Source organism: Anopheles moucheti, chromosome 3 (assembly GCF_943734755.1).
Source record: "Anopheles moucheti chromosome 3, idAnoMoucSN_F20_07, whole genome shotgun sequence".
Taxonomy (NCBI): domain Eukaryota; kingdom Metazoa; phylum Arthropoda; class Insecta; order Diptera; family Culicidae; genus Anopheles; species Anopheles moucheti.
In genome coordinates, this window is record NC_069141.1 from 78246736 (window position 1) to 78264844 (window position 18109).

An 18109-nucleotide genomic window follows, 5' to 3' on the forward strand; every position below is an offset into this window, starting at 1 on the left:
GCAATAAAACCGGCAAAACGGCTAGAAAACGTAACCCAATGGGGAGGAGGTGAATTTTCCGCCCGACCGGAATGGTTTGGACGCGTTGGGGTGAAAGTCCCCAGGTGCATGGATGGGTGTTTTTTTTTTCAACCAACGGTGCCCCAAAATTAAGGGAAGCGGAAAAAGGCACAAAAGTTAATAATAAAAACCTTAAATTTTGATGACTTTGTTTATTCCGAAGGCGTCGCACGGGTCGGCCCCTTTTGACCACCGGCTGCTGGTGCTGTTGCTACTGCTGCTGGTATTGCTGTTTGTTTTTCTCGTATTTTGGTTTTTTGTTTCGTTGGGCCGTTCTGTCACCGCTTGCCTATTTTTGGAGCCACCCACGGAATGTCCTCACGGCACACTCACACACGTTTTTCCGCAAGGGTCAATGGTTGCCCGTGTGCGTATCCTTTGCTCTGTGTTTTGTTTTCCACCACTGTGTGTGTGTGTAGTGCGGGAGTGGCGACAAACTTTGGGCCAAAATGCTCAGATACACAAACACACCATAACACCCGCCCGGAACGCGACCCGGCAAACACAAACACGTACACTTTTTTTGCAACGGCAAAGAAAAGCACCAGAACCCAGGGAGAGACGGAGGAGAGGGAAAAATGAAATCAAACAGAAACGTCGCCTCCGGAATGCGAGAGTTTCGTGAAATGGGCGCAAAACGATCTGCCAAATACAGACTCAATGGTGTGGCACGCGGTAAGGGCTTTTATCCTTTGGGTTTCACGTTTTATGGCGCACCGTGTAGGGCGTACACCGGCCGTACAATCACTTCCACCAACCCTCGGCACGCATCAGAATTGCTTCAGTATTATTCCTTCTGACCTTCCGGGGGTGGTTATTTATTTATTTTTTATTTTCTTGGGAGGCACACAATCATCCACTATTAAACAAAAAAATACATAACCGCACACAAACTCTCTCACACACACGCACACAGGCCCGATCGCGACCCGTACAAACTTTATAGGGACGAGATGATGATGTTTTGATTTTATTTTATTTCGCTTCTTGCGCCAAATTACGCCACTCAAAGCGGGATTTACACTCGAAAAACAGCACAACACCCGTGCGGGCTGATTTTGCCCGTTTTTTTTCTTTTCTTATTGCCACCGGTACACTTATTTCCTTTTGTGCCCTTCTTTTATTTTACACACGATGCACTTGATTTATTATCCTGTCGGGGAAAGCAAAATTTAAAGCACACCAATATTGGAAACGATGAAAAACACTTTCCTTCACTTTGCGGCCGGCACACAATCGGAAAATAAGGCGGAAAAATATCGATCTTGTTTTTTTTTCCTGTCTAATTTTCACTTTCAACCCTTGCTTGAATCACGGAAGGTTTCACTCATTTTTTACGAAAAAATAATGCATTTATTACAAATGCTTTGTAAACATCAAGTGTATAACGCCTGCTGGCAAGAATTGTACAATAATCATTGTGAGATTTTCCCGCTTTTCTCTGCACTCAGATTGAAGTCGAATTCTTTTTTTTATTGACGTTGAACTATCAAGTACCGTAACCATATAATTAAGTCATGGTTGTTAAATTTTTAACAATGTTGATACAATTTCTCCCACGTCCCTCCATCTGCGACACCTTGGACCCAACCCCCCCACAGCAGACGGGTTCAAGAATGGTGGCACCGCGAACCAGGTCATAAATATAAATAAAGCATTACCGTCAAACTAATTAACACATTTCACTCACAACTACATCGACTTCAGTGTGCCGTAGCACGGTGGCGGCCGTGTCGTGCCGTCCACACATCAACCAATCATCCTACCGCACACAATAGCCCGCACCGGGCAAGAATTTGGGCGCTTAAAGGTGGCAAAACAACGCCTACTTTGCCCTGCAGCTCAGCTTTTCTAGCTGAATAATTGGAGCTAGAGCTTCTCTTTCGTGCCCGTGCTGCCGGTCGCACCCCTAAAAACCTTCCCAAATAAACAACCGGTGCGGTGGAATGCGTGTGGTTGGCAATCGGGCGCCCTTCACACCCGAATCACCCGAAAAACACCGGCAAAATAGCCCACACCATGGGTTTTTCCCCCAGCACTGCGTGTGGTGGAAATCGATTTCATCACGTTCGACACCAGAGCCTGACGGCCGCGAATTTGGAGCTAAATTGTTAGCCTCCACACACGCACCAACACACACGCAGGCACGCTTATACAAACATCAGTATACACGGTCACTTAATTTTTACTTTCAGTTTCTGTTGATTTTATGGATCCGTGTTTTTTTTTTTAGTGTGCCTTCTCCCGATTCGCGAACTTTCACTCCCAACAAACGCAAACGAGTATCCTTCGACGGGTCGATTTTTGACATTTGGTTGTGTGTGGGGGGTAAAAAAATGGAACCACATTCACGGGTTTTGTGCTGGGCACGCACACAGACAGCATGAACTTTTGCTTGCAACCTTCGGAAATGGCACGAATTCTATCGATGCGACGATGCAAAACAATGCCGAAATGGATTATTTTGACTATTTCACGCCCACTTTTATCGGGGTGTTGATGAACGTATTATTTGCGCCACCGTCACTGTATTCTCTGCTGAGAAGATTCTAATAAGCCGGACTGTTTTCTACGCTAAGGATTACATCCGTATGCTTACGATTGGTACACCGCAACCGGATCGTTCGATAGTTCGGGAAAACTCCCAATTTCCACCGTTGAAAAAGCGCCTCCGTGACGGCAAAACCGTGACAAAATCGCGAATTCGACAACGAAGATGCCGACAGGCGAAAACGACCACGACCGCGACCACGACGGGTTCGGTGCGCTGGATGAATTTCCGTACGGCCGAGAAATGGAACTGACTCCCGGCCCCTAGGACGAACCAGTTGGTGGCGTTCGTTTCGCGTGCCACTTTTTCTGCTCACCGTGCACAGTAGTCGGAGAGCGGTCGCTCACTTTCACTCGCTCGCTCGGTTGATCTGACAGGTGCCTGCCATGCTCGCGCGCTCTTGCCAGCTGACGTGTGGTTCGCTCGCGAGGCTCACTAGCATCGGCTCTCTCACACTCTCAGGCGCTTGTTTCGTCTGTCAAAAAAAAAACCCCCGTGTACCAGCTGGTGAGCAAAAGCCCATCGAGCACCGGGATAGGAATAGTACGGAAAACGCCCGAACCGCTATGGGAAAGCCGTTTTCCTCGGGAGCCAGGACATGCGCGCTCAACGGTGTGCTTTCTTTCTGGCGAAGAGCGCGAGAGTTAGGCTATGGGAGCTTTTGCACACCATTGCTCCAGTGTTTACATCTGGAGTTTCTCGCTAGCGTTTGGGGTTGAGAAAAATCCCACCACGAGTTTCATCGATTCGATAGCGGGAATCGACGAAGGTCTGCCAAGCAAAGCCGAAGCTAGACTCGGGCAAGCCGTTTTCGATGGACGAAGGTCGCTCAGTGTGAAGCGATGAACCGTTGGGGTACTCACTTCTCAACACGTGTTCGATTGGGTTCGCGTGCGGGAAAACGCAAATGCCTGTGGGTGGAATGTTGGTGACCTTGGTAACTCGCGCGTATAATGGGGATGGGGGGATGCAATGTGAGCACTAGGGTAACATGATCCAGTTTGTGTTTTCATCCCATGCGTAGTTCAGTTGTAGGACATTTGAGAGCAACGTTTTTTTCATTGCACTTTATTTTTAACAATTAATAAAACTCGATGATTTACTTCAACGCAACGATTACTTATAACAATGATATCGTCGAAAATTCTAGGTCTTGTTAAGTAAATGCAACATACAAATACAAATAAAAAAATATTTGTAGATTTTGCATTAATTGCTGCGTGCTGTACAAAGCGAAAACAGCGAAACAATACAAAAATATTAATTATTAACTTAACTGAAATTAGGTCTTCTTTAATAAAGCCCTGAATAAATATGATAATGGCTAGCACCTAAATTTAAAGATTATTTTCGAAAGATGATGTTTCAATAAACAAGTATTTGTAAAACTTAAGTGTTACGCGTTCCATCCTCACATAATATTACCCTAAGTTATCCTCGATTAAATATGCAACTCAACAATTGAAACGGTACTGTAACGAGATCAAATACTTGTTTAATAGCAACAACAACTCACAATATTGAAAACTGTATGTTCCATAATCTCTACCACAAAGTTTAAAAACAAAAGAAAACAACAAAGATTAAAAAGGAATTAATCAATAATAGAGTGGTCGTAACGAAATAACGAACGTATAAAATAATTGAACAAATGAAAAAATGGTTTTATTGCATAAAGTTTTAATAGACATTAAAATCAAACTAACATATTTTTTCTCAACAGAATTGATTAAATCCTGGATAATATATTTAAAAGTAAGACCAAGTAATATGACAGTAATATGATTTAATAAACAACCGTCCTGATTTAATTTGATAAAAATCTTTGAACAACTTACTTTAACCAATAAATGTATGTCTCACTTTAAATTATTCATAACGTGATGGCTTAATGTGCATCAGTTTTGCTTGGTGTTAGTAAAAATTAAGTGCCTATCCTGCATGTTTCACTTTAAAACTCAATCATCAGCACGCCTTCAACGCTTATCACTAGCCACATCTTTAAATGAAAGTAATCTCACATGCAAAACAGAACAACCCTTCACAACAGGCAAGGCTATCGTGCGTATCGATTCACAATTCCCACTCAAATCCCGCTGACCCATTGAGCGGCCGGTGGTCTTTACGAGCCGTTAGTCGATTCAAAAGGTCTACCATTCATCATTATTCGGTGCACATTCCCATATTCCCGGACGTCCTGCCAGCAGAAGGCCAAATCCACCCGCTCCAAACGACGCTCATCCATTTAGATAATCAATTTAATAATAAATCATCCAGCGATCTCACTCGTCCAACGCATTCGGACACGTTCGTCAGAACTGTGCCGCAATTGCGCGCCGGGAAGAAAAGTACGTACGTACGGCCGTAGCCGTCGTTCGTTTTCGAAATGGGTGGCCGTGTGGCCCTCGGGCAAAATAGAACACCAGCCATCCTTTGCCCAGGGAACTGGCAACGAATTGCTTTTAATAAGGGCCACACTTTATGCCTTCTATGCGGCGGCCCGAAGGCGATGCCGGGCGATGGTGCAAGGAAGAAGAAAGTGGAAGCGATAAAAAACGCATAAAGTCAACAATCAATTCACTGTCACAGTCGGCGATTAAATATTCATGACGACTATCTGCATAAACCGATCGAACACAGGATGTCCACTTGTCCGCGCGCTGACATCCGGAATACACGGTGGTCCTATCCAACGACGGGTACGTACCCTCTGTGTCAATTCACCAGCACAATTGTGCATGATTCCAGGTTTTATGAGTCCACGTAGGGGGAGAAAAGAAATCGGGCATCGATCACAAATGGACTGACACGACTATAGGAATACAGGAATGGAAATACTGCCTATGGAAGGGCTGATATATTTGGGGTTGGTTCCAACGTACTTAGTGATACTTTGAGTTGCCCTACTGAGGACGTTTTCTTTAGCTACCACAGCTATGATATTTTAGACATGGGAAAATGACTAGCTACAGAGAAAAAAGCTAATATTACTGTAGTTATTGCTTCAAACTCCACCTTAAGAACCAAACACTAGAGCTAGATAAATAACATCTTAGAACAACTGAGTTAAATGAACGTTTTTCATCGTTGGCACTCATTTTCCGACGAAGCTTAACGGAGTGTCGATAGGTACGAAAGCTTAACCAGTAAATACCAAATTTCGGTCAGTAGACTATCGTCCAATGACGTCATTGTATTATGTTTTTTTTTATTTCATTTTGGTGAGATAGTCCAATAAACAGATGTTTTCCTTTTCGTGAGTTCACCTCAGGGCGTATGACGAAGAACATCGAATCGATGTTTTCAATTGCAGCGCAATTTTCATAGAATGAGTTACCATCACCGGTAGGGAAATCATTTCGAACGAGTCAATGGATGAAGTTATAGAAGTTTTTTATGTTAGCAGTTATATTCAAAAATATTGTAAATTATCGTTTAATTAAAAATATAAATAATACTTAATTTGTAATTCGTTGCTTTTCATATTTTTTAAAATAAAAACTTCCCAGAAATAAAACAATTGTACAAGGAAAATTTAACTTAGCTTAAACGCTAACCCACACATTTGGTACTTGAAAGAATTATATCGATTTTGTCAAACATATGATTCGAGCATCGGCCACCCAGCACACACCTACCAACCCCATTCATCTTCACCTTTACAGCTTAATAACAGTAGTCACCCAAACAAGGACAAGGACCAACAAACTAATTGTTCCGAAACTTAAAGCCCTTGTCGAATCCTCTTTTTTTGTCCGTGCCCTGCAGTGCAATGCGCCACACCGGGCCGCGGATAGCATCCACGTTAAAGGTTACGCGATCCTCACGCCGAGTTCTTATCGCACACCGAAGGCGACACTTCACGGGCACGTTCACCACTGGTTCCAAGTTGTGCGCGCTCATGCCCGGCACGGACGGGCATTCTTTTATGCTAACAACGGTACGCTTAGCTCGGCAGCATTTAAGTTGGGCAAAGTGAGACAACTACTATGGAAGAGTAAAAAAAAAGAAGATCTCACACCCAGATCCAATACCTTCCCAAGCTTGCTGGAAGTGACTGGTGCAAGACCACGAACCACGAGCTTGGGAAAAAGGGAGAGGCAACCAGAGGCAAAATAAAACAACTCCTAACCGAGAGCAGAAGGGAGAAAAAGAAATCCCACAAAACTGTTCACCAAATCGCCCCGAAAGTGCGTTCCTGCCGGGTACGGTTTCAGCCGAAGCTCCCAGGCTGCCGCAGGACTATTGAAGCGAACCGGCAGTGGCAAATGGTACCGACGGTGCTTCCTGTGGTGGTGTGCACTCGGGCTCGGTCGAATTGGCGAAATATGTGTACGGACGTGTATGTATAATACGTACATGTTACGAACATCATAAAATATGAAAAGGATTCCCTTGGCAGAGCTGACGCATGGTACCGACACACTACTGCTGCTGCTGCTGCTACTACTGGATGTCTTCCGAGGGCTTAGGTTAGATCTGTTCCTTGTTTTGGCATTTCGTTGCAGCAAATAGAAGCCGGCAGCATCAGCAGTAACGATACCCATGCCGGCATACAGACAAAGATGATGAGTAAAGCTCCCGGTACGAGCAATGCCCCCAGGCAGGCAGGTGGGCAAACCGAAAAGTAACGGGGCATACGCAAAAAAGGGCATAAAGGGCACCTACTAGGAACGGCCGGGCCGAAGGCGGAAAGGGCAGAAGCGAAAACTCTGGTTGAAGAATATCTAGCAAACCCAGCGACTAAGATTCGTCCCCGGAGGGATGCGTTAAATCTTCTCCCATCAGCATAAGATTGTAATCTTACGTTTGTGCCTTCGCATAACGGAAACCTACCAACAGGAAGGTTTGTTCGCATGCTGACACACGGAGCGGGAGACAACAGCACCAGCACCAAACAAAAAAAAAAAGACATCACAAAAACAACACACCCGTGTAACGACGGTGAAGGCGTTCAAGGATGAGCCGATGCTGATGCCGATGATACCGGAGGCAGTAAGCAAGCTGGAGTGTAATACTTTTTTTTGCTGTTGCTTCTTCCTTTATTTCATTTGGTCAAGCAGGTACTGTGGCACACAGTGGTACGGTTGCTTGAGGAAGGGTTCAAGGATGTGAGGGAAGTTAAACAAAATTCAGTCTTCAACAAATACAGCTTTGTATGCGTGTTAAATTAAAAATTAATAAGAGCTCTTGCTGCCAAAATCCACTAAATACTCGCTCTGTGAGACAACACATTTCGAAAACGTCAGATGTCGGTCTTAAGTACAAGTCAATGGAAAAATTATTATTATTTTCTATTATTCCTGTATAAATTTTAGAAAATCTAACATAATAGACTACAAAAATGCATGTTTTTTTTATTCTCAGAGTGAGAAGATTTTTGTGATGGAATGAAAAAAAAAATGGATGAATGAATTAATGATGACAGAAATATCTTCGAATGCAATGCGTAGTTCTCCAAACATATTATTGGCAAGATGAATATAGTGGAAGATGTGTACACATGCACAGGATCCATTACTTAAGAAAAGCACTTAAAAAGCTCGAAAGACCTTAAATATATACAAGGTGCAAGAAAGCGTTCCTTCAGGTCTGCGAGGCCTTAAGCATCCAGAGGTTAAACCGGCATAAGGAGCGCGTCTAACCAACATGGCGCTGCGCTGAAATCCCATTTCAGTTCGTTAAACCTCCCTGGCATGTAAAATGCAAAGCAAAGGTAACCAACCGTACCGGCGAAACGTGCGCTTTCCGGAGCGTTCAAAATTACTCACAAACAGTCGCGCAGCCGTGCACGTTTTCCCTTTGGCCGTACGTAATGTGCTTTGTTCTGTTTCGTGTATGAACTATTGCTTCATCCGATTGCCGCTCTTTAACTTCTTCCTGCTAAAACACCATCAAAGACACACGCCACGCAACACATACACGCTGGGGCCTTGATTTTCGGTTTGCTTCTGGCAAAAGGGCATGCATTCTAAAGAAGGTTCGTATATTTTTTTTCTCTACGCGAGAGTAACACGAGGATTTGGGGCATGGGGAACGTGATTTTCCACCCGAGAGCACCCAAACTGCGCGAAGCATTCCGTGTTTGTTTGGGGTTAGTTTTCGAAGGGTAAGGGTATTCTTGTAAGAACGAAAATAGGCCAGCGACATTTGTGCATTGTGTGGGGTGACTGTTTGATGGTGTATAAACATATCATTTCTTTGAATAACCCACCAACCACTAAGAAAGCTGCCTCAAAAAAGGCTTTGTTATAAAGACAATACAAACGTATTGCAATTCTGGAGCAATTTAAATATTTTCTGTTGATCAAAATTAATCTAAAAAATAATAATTTTGTTGTAAACATGACGTATAGCCAATCTTTGTTATCCTAATTCATTTCTAACATATTTTATCGAATCTAATCTTAAATGAACCATAAACATAATTTAGGATTTATAATTTTCACCAGAAACTGCAAGCCATTGAGCATATCCCCTGACCCCCCTTGGTAAGTTGAATAATATTTTTGCAATCATTTATCTGACGTACTCTCTTTTTTTTTTTTTTACGTATTAACACTCATTACTCTTCGAAAAATTATTTTTACAACCAAGCGCAGAGCTTTTCCAGAGATTGATCCTTCACAGCAAACCCCACAACTCATTCACTAATGAGTTTCCGCTGCGTCAGACACTGAGATTGGGTTAATTTTATCGATCGAATTAACGTTAAATTTGCACACGCATCTTCCATGCCGCTTCACTAGTAATGAAGTTCGGTCGAATGCATCGGAACGCGCCGGTTCGAAGAGGGAGCGCATGGAAACACATTAAGCGCATGGTGTGTAAGAGCAGCATGAACCTGTGTACAATGTCAATTTTATTTCGCTTCGTTTGTGTTTGATTGATGTTTTAATTTCCCGCACGCTGTTGTGAACCTTCATAAATAAGTTTTCCCCATTGTGCACACAGCTGTACCGCGTAACATACTCGGATAGTACACTGCGGACTGCTTTATTGGCAAACAAACAAAACAGAAAAAAAATACACGATCAAAATAAAAATGAAACGACAGCGCAGGCCACTGCGCGACTGTCGCTCCAAACACTTGAAAGCAAATGTAACGCGGGCGGAGGAGGAGGCTTGGGATACTTTTCTTAATTTGGCAAAGTAAAAACCGAATCATGACAGATGCTTTAAATAAAAGATGCTATTGACATAAGCTGCGCTACAGTACGATGATTTTCACTGGATTAGCTACCAGCATCGGGCACTTGTTTGAGAGTGCAACGTAATTAGTCGCCAGCCATTACAGCCAGCTTATTTGCTTAATTAGCAACGATACAGCCGGATGGCATTTTGTTTTCCGACTTCGCTCCGGAATTGTTTGTTGTGCTGCATGATTTTAAATTAGTGAACATGTGTATTTACTTTGGTATGGTACGAAACAGTTCACACCAAAGTTTTGGCGCCATGAGGCGTGTGTGGGGTGTGGTTTGGAATGGAAATCTAATTTTATTTTGCTTCAAAATGATTTTTATTGCTCAAGGAAGCACACAATAAAATTAATCAATTTAGAGTAAGACAATATTTAAAAGCACTCTGAAAATAAGGTTGTAAAACAACTTTTTATAATAAGTTCAACATTAGTAGAATTTATTGAATTCTGTATAACTAGAAAAATAATATTCTGGCTGAATAATTAAAACTGTGCCAGAAAGTTATTCCAAACAACGAAACAACGAAACATTCTTTTCATATAGTGAGAATTTGTTGTACGAAAAACTCTACAGGACAGAAAATGTCCACAAGAATAAGAGAAACAGAAGAAAATTTCAATAAAACAACACAAAATACGTCATGTAAATGATGTACTCAGCTAGAAATAAATTTCTATACACATTCAAATTTCAAAAAGTTGCTTCCATTCTTCTCGAGCACAAGTCGTCCTTCTGCTGGCATAAAGTTTCTCTATCGACGCTCAACATTCGGTTGGAAATTATGTCTCAAAAGCCAAAAGTATGCAGATTCGTCGTCGATGTCATTTCCCTCCTCCCCCCTTCCGGAACCGAGCCTATTGCACCATGGTCGACACGCAAATTCCTTTGGCGTACCCCGGTACGTGCCGCAGGAAGAAAATAACACTACAGCACTCGTGAAGCAATCGTACGAACTCCGCCCGCACATCAGTGTCGACCTTTCGCCCGTCCGCTATTTTCGCACCGCGGTACGCACGGGTTGTTGAAAGCGCTTGTGCCGAACAAAAGGGCCCCCTGAACAGCGGGAACCCTTTCGCGCTCATTGACGACAGCAGCTCGTCAGCGCACTTGTCGCGGAAGAAAATTTATTTCCAATCATTCTGACAACCGTGTGCTCCCCGGAGGATTGCATCCCCTCCCCATATTCCACGATCATTTCCGATCGTGTGTCACTCAGCACGTGCCTCGTTGTAGTTTACCTCGACAATCAAACAGGCGCAACGGAAGGGTGTGTGTGTGTGTGTAGCACTGACGATATTTCCTGCCCTTTTTTTCCAATGTTCGCCATCCACATCCGGGATTGTTTGCCGGGAGATTCTCAAAAGTGCATTGCTCTCCGGTGCTTCTCATGTCCGTTTCTATTCCCCCATTCCCCGTCGGCATTCGTTGTACCCAAAAACGTGTCCAACACTTCCAAGAGCGTCGACATCACTTGCAATTATTGCCCTCGGTTTTGCGAACAGTGTGAGCCCTTCCGGTTGACGTACGTATGTAGACACTCGGAATGAGTGTTACGAGGCATTTGCTACGTTGCCATCGCACTGGGAATCACTTATCAGCGTCGAAGAAACACGACCCAACAGGAGTGCGGAAAAAAAAGGATTTGATGTTCGCTTCTTATATTTCTTGTTTTGCGCGTGTGTGTGTGGCTGAGTGTTTTTTTTTCACCGTGAATGAAATCGTCCATCTTATGCTGGATGTTTGAGGTGAATCCATTGCAAAGGGTTGGTTTGCTTTTTTTTTTTTGTTGCTCATGTGTTTTCTCCTTTTGCTGCTGCTGCTGTCGTCATTCGTTCATCAAGCGTACGTTTGGGATTTTGGAATCGATTGAAGCATGGAAAACATGTATCGGGTTGTAGCCAACCCGACCCTACAACCAGCAAAGAGCAGTATTCTCTTGCAGGATTTTTTTTCTTGTTACGTTATTCGTTACAGTGAAGAAGTCATCATGCAAATCAATGCATATCAACAGAATGCTATAACTAGGTTATTGGAGCTTTCACCCGACACGTTTCCATAGTCACCACCGTACGTCATGGCAACGGTGAAGCGTCTGGAAAACACATAAATGTCAGTGGCAATGTAATTTACCCAACTTGATACGGTACTAATCCGAATCGATTGCAATGTATTGCATACTGTTAAACCTTCACGCAAATTATATCAAAAAGGCAGGCATGAGTGCGTGCGCCTGTATATTATCAATCACAATCACATATTGAACAAAGAAAAAAAGATAAATAATGCATTCGGACAATATACAAATAGAAAAAAAAGCTCGTTATCAACTTTGTGACAATTACGTGAATAAAAAGTAATTAATTCATATTTAATCGTAACCCACTCGTACCATGAAAGTGAAAGATAACAAATTGAAATATTTCATAACTGTTCATCGACAATTGATCGTCAATTGAGAATTAAAATGAAATTGTATCCTGCAATCCCATTTATCAAGTTTTTTGCATAAATTTAACTGTAAACTATTTAATTAATAATTCGTATTTCAATGCAAGCAAATGCAACTGTGTGTTCATTTAGTTCTATATCACAATCACTGATTAAAAGCGTAACCAATCAGATTTGGATTCAAAACTGAATTTCCTTTGAATGATCATATGAAACCCATTCGTGTGAAGTATGTCGGCACAGAATGCACAGTATGCAGCGTCCTCAGTAACGGATACTAATTTAATTATTTATTTTATTTCTCTCTTTTTGCTGTACCAGCGTGCAGTGTCGTTTAGCTACTCGGTTCTAAATGCATACTGCAATCAAACAGCATCCGGTGTGATGCACACCACCGGTGAACATGTGTTAAATTTAATTTTATCATTTCTTTTTCACTATTTTATGTGTTTTATGGGCGTTTTTATATGCATCCCTCGAGAGCATGAGGAATGCGAGTAGAAGAAAAAATAAATTCGTGAAGTTCTGATATCAGATCTAGCTTCAAGTGTTTCAAACGTATTGTTTTACGCGGAAAAACTGTCATTTAAAAATGTCTTAATCAGATTCTTTCTCTTCTACCACATCATTCTAGACCGAAAAAAAAAAGATTCAGTAAGCTCCAATACTGTAAGCAACCAAATTTCATAAGTTTAGCAATTAAAAACTGCTTTAATATTCCCATGTAAAGGTAAAAGTTTGTTGAATAAAAAGGAAAAACTGTGAACAAATATTGCGGAGGAAACACAATTTCTAACGATTATCTAGGTGGGAAAATATCGTCCTGATTGGGTTCGGAGAAGCTCGCCATGCAGCCAATAAAAGCCAATAAATATTGATTAAATATCCAGTTAAACACCTCAACAACCTTCAGCACCAGAGTTCGGGAGGATGTTGTGATAGATCTCACCAAAAAGCCACCTGGTCCAACTCAACGCTTCCAACCAGTGCGGTGTAACGACGATGCTGATGTTTTAAGAGATACTGAGCCTTTGTGGTTTTTTTTTCAACTGGATTGGATCCATGAAACTAAACCGGATGCTACTGCACCGGATGCATGAATGTATCACAAAAAGCGTCACTACGCTACGGCACTGAGCAAAGTGACATGGGGGAAAAGCCATTCTAGAAAATAGTCGAATAGGCGAAACGGTTTAAAAAACTGGCCTTTCATCGGTTCCCTGAAAGGGGACACACTCACACACCGTTTAGAGTGAATCGTGAACCCTAAGCTTCTATGATCGCGGTGAATGGACAAAGAAGAAAAAAAAAACACACACACTTTTAAATAGTTTGTAAAACGCAAACGATACCGGATCGATCTGGATAGGGCTGAAATTAAAATAAGCTTTGCAGTCGGGCGGAGGGAAGGTTCGCTTTTACGCTTTCACGGTCCCGATGTCTCTCGAGAGATTTACTACTGCAGCGATCGGTCTGGCCTTCCGTTTACATACCGGAAACCGGGCGAACGATGGAAAGCAGACCGGGACGAATGTTCCATTCGACGTTGCCCAGGACACGGCGAGTGAACCACTGACCGGGTCAGGATTAAATAGAAAGCTCATACGTGTCACACGAGAGTATCAGCTGAACATACACGTCCCCAACATCAGTAGAAAACGGCCGTATGTAAAAGGGCAAACAACAACATCGAAACAAGTTGTGGAGCAAAAAAAAAAATCACACACCCACAGAGACACATTTATGCAGAAACTAAAAACGGGTTGCACTTTTAACAAGGATGACACGGGAGATAAATGGCGAGGCGAGAGGGCGAGGAAAAAAAAACACCTCCGTCGGTACGAGAACCGAGCAGAGATAATTTTTCACAGCTGGTAAATTGAAATTTTATTTCGGTCTAGTGCATTACCGCTTTCGCCACTTGATGGTCCGTTAAATTTGTGTAGCAAGCATGCCGGTCGGATGGTTGTTAGATAGGAAAATGGGCGAATGTCGCCTGGAGCGAAATAAAAACAGAAACAAGAAAATGACAAACATAAAGCGAGTATAAGGAACAACAACAGGATATTGCTTTGGTCCTTTTTTTTCTTTTGTAAATAGCCAATATAGTGTGTAGCAAAGGGGAAACATTCTTCCGTAAGGTTCGAAGCAAATTTGAAAAAAAAATCTATTTACTTTTATTTCATTTATGCATTTATGCAACATATTTGCTGCCTTTTTACTGTATTTTAAACCTTATTTTGATTTTATTTTTCTTATCTTTAAACCATGCTAACGAAGTAAAAAAAGGCACCGTACCAGGATCATGACAGAAAAAAAGAATAAATAATTAAAACAGTAAAGCCAAACGCACACTTTGCTCATGTTTATAACTGAATTGTTTTCATTTTGTTTGTTTCCTGCTCTTTTTGTTTAACATCGTACCGTAAAGCGAACCATGAACTAGTTTTAAACGAAAAGCACACACTCGTACGCTATGTGCCACCCACCAGCAGACCGTTTCATCAACAGACGGAATTGATTTGCAAAATTGCAAACCTTTCGAATGCAAAATGGAGCCTCACCATCGGAACCGGTGGGCAGGCACACATACAACATGGGCATGCACTGAAAACACCAAACCGACCTTAATGAAGTCAGCTGGCAAAATTCTCTTTGATATGGAAATTAGATTTCTTCACAATCCGTAATCATCGGTGCAAAATAGCAAATGAATAATTATCGATCGGCACGGCAATGCGGCGTTAGGGGTGTGGAACGACAAAAAAGCACACTCTCACACACATTGATATACTACACACATGGTTTGGTGTCGGCAAACGGAGTAAGGTGTATAAATGAGCGCACAAAATAATCAACAAATGCACGCAAATTGTAGTGAAAAGTTGACGACCGATGAACCGTTGATTTGTAGGTTGATTATTTGTAGCACTCGCCAATAGCAGGAAAATGGTTGTTGTTTTTCAGGAGGGACGCGGGAGTTGAGACATTTGTTCGTACATGTGTTTGACATTGCATACGGTGCAGTGGTACCGTCGGTTGAGCACGAGTGAAATTTATTCCATCGTTGGCAAAATGCCTTCATCATTGAAAAACGATGAGCGTTTGGCTGCGTTGTACATGAGCTCGTGCAGCACACACAAGATCGACACACATTCAACAGACTTTTCTTCGTTCGCATAGATCATGGCTAGACGATAACGTAGCAACCAGTGTATTTGAATTTATCGATTGACAGATCAGCATAAGGATCCAATCGGTTCTTTATGCGAGCGTGATTGATCGCGCAGTTGAAGCATTCATCATAAGCATTCCAAATTTTCATATTATTTCTACTTTTATTTATGCAAAAGGTAAAAAATCTGATATAAAGCTATTAGAAGCTGTTCAGTTTTAAGTACGAAGAAACGCTGCGAAACGGAGTTAAAATGGAGACGCCTGGTGGTTTAAAGAAGGCTACATTGGTTTAGATAATTATTCATATTATTTATGGATTATACATTGTTTAAAACATGCGTGACAAAGTACATCGCTTCAAGGGCAATATAAATTAATTGCAAATAGCAACTGGACACGAAAATTTTCGTAACGTTGAAAAGGCATGCCTTATTTATACATCTCATCTCACAGGCAAGATGAGGTTACATTTCATACGTGTTTTATTTAGATACAAAAATCCTTCATTTTACACTGATCCGAAATAAATGTTTGATTCGAGGAATGTTTCCAAGATGTATTGTTATAACGTGAAAAAAATCTATATTCATTTTAAATCAATGGAGGCGCCTGGTGGCGTACAAAAAAACATTTATACGTTTGACATTAACTTGCTTACAAGAAAAAGAATTAATTTTGTTTCATAGGAACGGCAGTTCTACATAAAAAAAATGTTTGCTACGAATAGATTTGCAATGCAATTTCATTCAATTAATTTGATAATTGGTTTCCGCATACAAAACTGTATGTTCTGTCAATTTTGAAAATAAATAAAAATGGTGCGCTTCTTTTCCGAACGCCCGTGTACACCTTTGCCGTGTGCATGCCGGTAAACAGCACCTGCATTATTCATTTATCCGATTATTTTCACATCACCGCCTGCACACCCAGCGGTAACCGACGTGCCAAACAGCGCACCATTGATTGACAAGTAAAATGCTGCGCTTGAATAAGCAGTCGCTACGCGATGTGACTATTTGCCACTGTTCTAACGACCCAGCGAAGCGCTACTTCACCTCAATGACTTTACCCACACCCGATCGTTTCACCGATCTGGTCGGGGCTTTGCTTCGCATAATTGCAACAACCCACCGTTCCCGTTCCCCCCATCGAGAGACGGTGATACTTCAAAACTGTGACGGCGCGCATGTCTTCGACTTCAATGAGCCACATTTAAGGTCGTTAACTCGCAATCCCTCTCGGGACGGCGGGACGGCGGGCCGCACCGTGGGCCGGGAAGGATCCCGAACGCCCTCCTTCCAGATGCAAGCACCAGGACGCGCGCCACCGTGTGGAACAACAAGTTCTGCGAAACTGTCATCACCTAACGAACGTCAGTCAGGTTTTGGGAATGGTTGCCCCTTAATGTTGCCGTTTCCGAACAATATGGCCGTCGCGCGAACAATGGCCGCGCGTGTTGTGTGTGTGAGCACCGAGATGGGAGTAATTATTTGCCCATTATGCTCGCATCCATGACGCTCAAGTGCTGCTGTTACGGATGCTGTCGTCGGTTGCATACTGGCGGAAATGCGCAATGATGAACGTGATAAGCTAATTCCGACAAAGTACAACGGTCAGAACGGCATTCACACCAAAACCGCCCACTGCGTGTGGGTGTGCGTTTATGCAGAGGGTATGGCGTTGGTTTGTCACTTGCGCCAAGGATAAGCTGCTGACTGCTCAAATATTTGGATCACTTTATGACACCGCCGAATGGTGTTCGTTTGCATTACTCACTCCAAACCACCAAGGTCCCCCCGGCAAAGAACAAAGACGTTCGCCGGGTAGGTGGGTCCCAAAACCAGAAGCAAGTGGCTGTTGATATCGGCTGTTAAGTCGGGTGTGTCATACCTTGGCCGAAAGTCGGGGTAATTATGGTGAACGCACATTTGTGTGCAGGAAGTTTCCACTGTGCACGGTGGCCATAACGTTTGGGAGGAGGCCCTCCTCCCTCTTCGCGCTTTTGGAAATATATTTGCTTCAAGGAACTTTTAATGTCATTATATGACGTGTGCAAATCGTACGGTTCACAGTAACGGAGAGCCGACGCAATTCGTGCGAAATGGTTTCATTGCGCTAAATTGAATCATAAAATTATTTACGAAGCATTTGTGTTGCCTTTGTGCGATCGTTGAGTTCACACAATACGCGCCCACTTTCGAGCCTTAGGAGTCAATTAGTGCTTAGAATCTCCGAGATTTTTAGGAGTTCATTTTGAGGAATTCTACCCAAAAAAATAATTTTATTCATTAACAACGTTAAATATCTTTGCTCTTTGTCACACAATTAAATTGATGTCATATAGCCAAAGAAAACACCTCATCACAAGGCAGTAAATTAACAACGCCGTGGACAAATCATTTTTTTCCGTCATGTCTCTCTCAACAGCAGAAAAATAAATCCAGCAAAAGGAATGGAAATTGTATGAATAGTGCATCGTAACGGATTGGTTGTGCTGCATCTTGCAAGAGCGAGTAAAGCAATCTGAAAACTCACCGCACCGGAAAAGAGTAATGGCAGCCAAGGTTTCCCCACATCTTGTGAATGTGTCGCGAAGCCAAACGGTGTCTCCATTGCACCGAGCCAAAATTAATCCGGAAAAAAGAGCAAAGGGAAAACAACTCCTCCATCC